The sequence below is a fragment of the Nomascus leucogenys genome, chromosome 2 (genome assembly GCF_006542625.1).
Source record: "Nomascus leucogenys isolate Asia chromosome 2, Asia_NLE_v1, whole genome shotgun sequence".
In the NCBI taxonomy this organism is placed as follows: domain Eukaryota; kingdom Metazoa; phylum Chordata; class Mammalia; order Primates; family Hylobatidae; genus Nomascus; species Nomascus leucogenys.
In genome coordinates, this window is record NC_044382.1 from 1,792,342 (window position 1) to 1,798,714 (window position 6,373).

Consider the following 6,373-nt stretch of genomic DNA (forward strand, 5'->3'; position numbering starts at 1 on the left):
GCAGAATGAATATCAACCTAGGTCAATTCTCCATAACAAGAACCCATAAATTTGCTGGCCAGGCACGGTGGCTCACGAGGTCAGGAGATCGAGACCATCCTGGCTAACATGGTGAAACCCCGTCTCTACTAAAAATACAAAAAATTAGCGTGGTGGCAGGTGCCTGTAGTCGGAGCTACTCGGGAGGCTGAGGCGGGAGAATGGCATGAACCCAGGAGGCACCCAGGCTAGAGTGCAGTGGTGCAATCTTGGCTCACTGCAATCTCCGCCTCCTGGGTTCAGGCAATTCTCCTGCCTCAGCCTCCCGAGTAGCTGGGACTATAGGCGGGCGCCATCACACTAATTTTTGTATTTTAGTAGAGACGGGGTTTCCCCATGTAGGTCAGGATGGTCTCGATCTCTTGACCACATGGTCCACCCGCCTGGGCCTCCCAAAGTGCTGGGATTACAGGCGTGAGCCACCGCGCCTGGCCCCTTTGGCTGGTCTTGAGGTCCTGGGCTCAAGTAACCCTACCTCTGAGCCTTCCAAATTGTTGGGATTATAGGCGTGAGCCACTGCACCGGTCTCAAATAATTATTTTAGAGTTGAGTTTTTACTGAATCTGGTGAGTTTGACTAATGTAAGACTTCCCTGGCCGGGCGCGGTGGCTCACGCTTGTAATCCCAGCACTTTGGGAGGCCGAGGCGGGCGGATCACGAGGTCAGGAGATCGAGACCACGGTGAAACCCTGTCTCTACTAAAAATACAAAAAATTAGCCGGGCGTGGTGGCAGGCGCCTGTAGTCCCAGCTACTTGGAGAGGCTGAGGCAGGAGAATGGCGTGAACCCGGGAGGCGGAGCTTGCAGTGAGCCGAGATCGCGCCACTGCACTCCAGCCTGGGCGACAGAGCGAGACTCGGTCTCAAAAAAAAAAAAAAAAAAGACTTCCCTTTGGCCCTGGGCAAGTATCAAAGATAAAGCGAGGCCAGGCGTGGTGGCTTACGCCTGCAATCCTAGCAGTTTGGGAGGCTGAGGTGGGCGGTTCACCTGAGGTCAGGAGTTCGAGACCAGCCTGATCAACATGGAGAAACTCTGTCTCCACTAAAAATACAAAATTAGCCGGGCATGGTGGTACATGCCTGGAATCCCAGCTACTTGGGAGGCTGAGGCAGGAGAATCGCTTGAACCCAGGAGGAAGAGGTTGCTGTGAGCTGAAAGTGCGCCATTGCACTCCAGCCTGGGCAACAAAAGAGAAACTCCGTCTCAAAAAAATTTTTTTCTAATTAAAATTTAAAAAATAAAAATAAAATAAAATTAAAGTAAAAAATAAAAATGAAAGATAAGGCGAAATCCATGAGTCAGGAGCAAGCACAGGACAAAGTCACAGAGCGGTGTGAGAGGGAGGCTGGGAGGGCAGCCACAGCTGTGGGGGGTGGTCCGGAGAGGACACGGGGCAGCCACAGCTGTGCGGGGTGGTCCGCAGAGGACACGGGGCAGCCACAGCTGTGGGGGGTGGTCCGGAGAGGACACGGGGCAACCACAGCTGTGCGGGGTGGTCCGGAGAGGACATGGGGCAGCCACAGCTGGGAGTGGGGGGTGGTCCGGAGAGGACACGGGGCAGCCACAGCTGTGCGGGGTGGTCCGGAGAGGACACGGGGCAGCCACAGCTGTGCCGGGTTGTCTGGAGAGGACACGGGGCAGCCACAGCTGTGCGGGGTGGTCCGGAGAGGACACGGGGCAGCCACAGCTGTGCGGGGTGGTCCGGAGAGGACACGGGGCAGCCACAGCTGGGAGTGGGGGCAGGGGCTGGGGAGGAGAGGAGGAACGTGCAAGCTCAGCTGTGCAAGTTGGGGTCAATGGCTACATCAGAACCAGACCCCATTGCTGGTAGCTTCACCGTCTCGCTGTCATGGGGCCTCCCAGCTATCCCAAATCTCCAAGAAACAGGCTCAGAGACCTGCGGTCAGAGGTCCAGCGAGGGGGAGAGCGGAAGTGAGCTCCAGGCCACGTACAACTGCAGTCCCGGTTCCCCGCCAGCAGCACAACCTGTGTGAGAGCACAGGGTATCTGGGCAGAAGGAAAACTAGGGGAGCCTCATCCAGCGCTGGAGATGGAGAAGCTTTGGGCTTCTCGAAGGCGAGGCACCCGGGAACGGGGAGTCACTTAGAACCTCAAAGTAGCCTCGGACGGGAACAAGCAAAGCAATTCCAAGCTCTACCAGGGCACGGAGGGCGCGAAACCCGCCCCCCGCTCCGGCCGGCCGGCAGGGGGCGCGCGCTCCCCGAGCTCCCGCGCACCGCGGAGAGGGCTGCCCCGGCGCGGGGAAGCAGTGAGACAACCGCAAGGAAGCCGGGTAAGGACCTTTCATTTTCAGCCCTGCTCTTTAAATACTAAACATACCGTCTGGCGCATGTAGAAACGTGTATTGTTTTGATCCAGTGCACGTGCCGTATGTGACTTGGCTTGGCTTCTCCTGAAAGCAGCGGCTGTGGGGAGTTGATTCGGAAGTGAAGGGCCCTGGGCGACCCGGCGAGTGGAGCCAACACCAACCTCCTCCTTAGCGAGGGGTCTCCCCGCCGCGGTGGCTGCCCGGCCCCAAGGACGGGAGGGATTTGTGCACTGACTCCTGACCCCGTCCTCCGGCGCTGCTCTGAAGGGAGAGTCTGTGCAGTGGCACCTGCGCGAAGCTGGCCAAAGCCTGCCCAGACTGCTCACCTGTGCGGGATGGAACAAAAGGTGAGCCCAGGGGGCCTGATAAAATGACCTCAGCAGCCGCCTGTGGGAAGGGACCCTGAGGAAAGCACCACAGTGACTACCAAGCCTGGATGGTTTTACTGCTTAGTTTTTTATTTTATTTTATTTATTTATTTTAGAGACGGAGTCTCGCTCTGTCACCCAGGCTGGAGTGTGGAGCGCAGTGGCCCGATCTCGGCTCACTGCAACCTCTGCCTCCCCGGTTCAAACAATTCTGCCTCACTCTCCCGAGTAGCTGGGAATACAGGTGCACTCTGCCACACCTGGCTAATTTTTGTGTTTTAGTAGGGACAGAGTTTCACCGTGTTGCCCAGGCTGGTCTCAAACTACTGAGCTTTGGCAATCTGCCCACCTCGGCCTCCCAGAGTGCTAATATTGCAGGCATGAGCCACTGCCCCTGGCTTTTTACTTTATTTTTTGGACAGGCAGGGCATGGTGGCTCACACCCGTAATCCCAGCACTTTGGGAGGCCGAGGCCGGTGGATCATGAGGTCAGGAGTTCAAGACCAACCTGGCCAAGATAGTGAAACACTGTCTCCACTAAAAATATAGAAAAAATAGCCAGGCATGGTGGCGGGCGCCTGTAATCTCAGCTACTCAAGAGGCTGAGGCAGAGATTTGGTTGAACCTGGGAGGCGGAGTTTGCAGTGAACCGAGATTGCACCACTGCACTCCAGCCTGGGTGACAGAGTGAGACTCTGTCTCAAACAAAACAAAACAACAAATTTTTTTAAAGATAAAAATAATTAACCAGGTGTGGTGGTGCGTGTCTGTAGTCCCAGCTACTTGGAAGGCTGAGCCAGGAGAATTGCTTGAGCCTAGGAGTTTGAATTGCAGTGAGCTATGATCATGCTACTGCACTTAGCCTGGGCAACAGAATGAGGCCCCATCTTTAAAAAAAAAAAAAAAAAAAGGACATGAATTGGATTGTGTCACTTGAGCCTTCAGTGGTTGCCCTCCAAGTAGAATCGGCTCCCTCCCTGTCCAGCTTGGGGGCTGCTGCTCCAGGCCCTTGGCCTCTTAGCCTCAAAGCCTGCTTCCCTCTGCCTGACCAGGCCCTATCACCTGCCAAATCCCAGGTTACGCATCACTTTCTCAGCAACTCTCCCCAACTCCCAAATAGCTCCCAATTAGGGGCTCTCACTGTAGTGCATAGCGCTTGCTGAAACTCGTAGCTGTGGACTGGATTGTAAAATTACTCATTTTTCTTCATCTCCCTGCTGGATTCTAAGCTTCTCCAGGAAATGGATCTTTTCTCCTCTGATCATCCCAGGGCCAGGCAAATGGAATGTACTTGAACATTCACTGGATGGACAAATGCGTGAAATGAAGACACAAATGCAGAGCTAGTAAGCAGTGGGCCAAGCATCCTTCCAAATGGAGAATGACATTATGAAGACTCGGGCCAGGTGTGGTGGCTCACACCTGTAATCCCAGCACTTTGGGAGGCCAAGGCGGGCAGATCACCTGAGTTCGGTAATTGGAAACCAGCCTGACCAACATGTAGAAACCCCATCTCTACTAAAAAATACAAAATTACAAAATTAGCTGGGCATGGTGGCACATGCCTGTAATCCCAGCTACTTGGGAGGCTGAGGCAGGAGAATCACTTGAACTGGGGAGGCGGAGGTTGCAGTGAGCCAAGATCACGCCATTGCACTCCAGCCTGGGCAACAAAAGCGAAACTCGATTAAAAAAAAAAAAAAAGGAAAGAAAAGGAAAGAAAGAGAGAGAAAGAAAGAATGAGAAAAGAAAGGTAGAAAGAAAAGAAAAACAAGGAAGGAAAGAAAGGAAGAAAGGAAAGAAAGACAGAAAAAAGGAAAGAAAAAAGAAAAGAGAAAAAAGATTATGAAGGCTCAAAAATGTAAGGAGCGGCTGGGCGTGGTGGCTCACGCCTGTAATCTCAGCACTTTGGGAGGCCAAGGCAGGTGGATCACAAGGTCAGGAGATGGATACCATCCTGGCTGACACAGTGAAACCCCGTCTCTACTAAAAATCCAAAAATAATTATCCGGGCGTGGTGGCAGGTGCCTGTAGTCCCAGCTATTCAGGAGGCTGAGGCAGGAGAATGGCGTGAACCCGGGAGGTGGAACTTGCAGTGAGCCGAGATCGCGCCACTGCACTCCAGCTTGGGCGATAAAGTGAGACTGTCTCAAAACAAACAAACAGACAAAAAGGCGGGGCGTGGTGGCTCACGCCTGTAATCCCAACACTTCGGGAGGCTGAGGCGGGCGGATTACCTGATGTCAGGAGTTCAACACCAGCCTGACCAACATGGTGAAACCCTATCTCTACTAAAAATACAAAAATTAACTGGGCACGGTGCCTCACGCCTGTAATCCTAGCACTTTGGGAGGCTGAGGCAGGTGGATCATGAGGTCAAGAGATTGAGATCATCCTGATCAACATGGTGAAACCCCGTCTCTACTAAAAATACAAAAAATTAGCTGGGCGTGGTGGCAGGTGCCTGTAGTCCCAGCTACTCTGGAGGCTGAGGCTGGAGAATCGCTTGAATACAGGAGCTGGAGGTTGCAGTGAGCCGAGATCGCGCCACTGCACTCCAGCCTGGCGACAGAGCAAGACTCCGTCTCAAAAAAAAAAAAAAAAAAAAAAAAAAATTAGCCGGGCGTGGTGGGGCGGGAATCCCACCTACTCGGGAAGCTGAGCCTGGGCAGCAAGAGCGAGACTCCGTCTCAAAAAAACAAAAAAGATATTTGATTTGGCTTTACACAGTGAGTGACCTGACTGAAGCCTTGGGAGTTTCGCACCGGAAAGTTCAAAACCAGCCGCCTGTGTTGTCGGCCTGAAGGAGGCGCGCGGCGTGAACCGGAGAGGACGTGCTCGGGTCCCTCCCCAGGTGGCCGTCGGGCAGACCCTTCTCCTCAGCCGACGGCCGGACACTGGGGACGCCTTTGTTTCCGCCGCTCATGGTGTCTGAATCCACAATTTGTTTACGTGGTTGTGGAGCTGGACTCGGCGTCGGAAGGACGGTCTCCTTCAACACAACAGTGGGGCTCCAGCGAAGGCCCGAGAGACGCGGGGATCCCAGCTGGGAGGGCGGACCGCACTGCCTGGCTGTGGCGGGGGAGGGGGAGATACCCCATACCCAGGCTCTAACCGAGACGCCCTTTTCTTAAGTCTCCGCAGCTTGCAGTGCACCACCCGAGCATGTCCCGGAGGTGGCCGATGCTGTTTATCACTCAGAAATTTAAAGTTTGTTTGAGAGAGGGTCTCCTCACTTTGCCTAGGTTGGAGTTAAGGGGCGCGATCTCAGCTCACTGCATCCTCCACCTCCTGGGCTCAAGCGATCCTCCCACCTCAGCCTCCTGAGTAGCTGGAACTACAGGCATGTGCCACCAGGCCTGGCTAATATTTAAAAAAAAAATTTTTTTTTGAGGTCTCGCTCTTGTTGCCCAGGCTGGAGTACAGTGGCATGATCTCGGCTCGTCACAACGTCCTCTTCTTGGGTTCAAACAATTCTCCTGCCTCAGCCTCCTGAGTAGCTGGGATTACAGGCCTACGCCACTGCACCTGGCTAATTTTTTGTATTTTTAATAGAGGTGGGGTTTCACCATGTTGGCCAGGCTGGTCTTGAACTCCCGACCTCAGGTAATTTGCCTGCCTCGGCCTCCCAAAGTGC

General features: G+C 54.0%; 1 long non-coding RNA gene across 1 annotated transcript; it reads left to right on the forward strand.

Annotated features, from left to right (window-relative positions):
• The first annotated feature begins 2,229 nt into the window (after positions 1-2,229).
• LOC115837631 lies at positions 2,230-4,130 on the forward strand. Its single transcript, XR_004032668.1, has 3 exons — positions 2,230-2,332; positions 2,419-2,715; positions 3,966-4,130. It is a non-coding gene; the product is annotated as an uncharacterized LOC115837631 (long non-coding RNA).
• Positions 4,131-6,373: the final 2,243 nt, after the last annotated feature.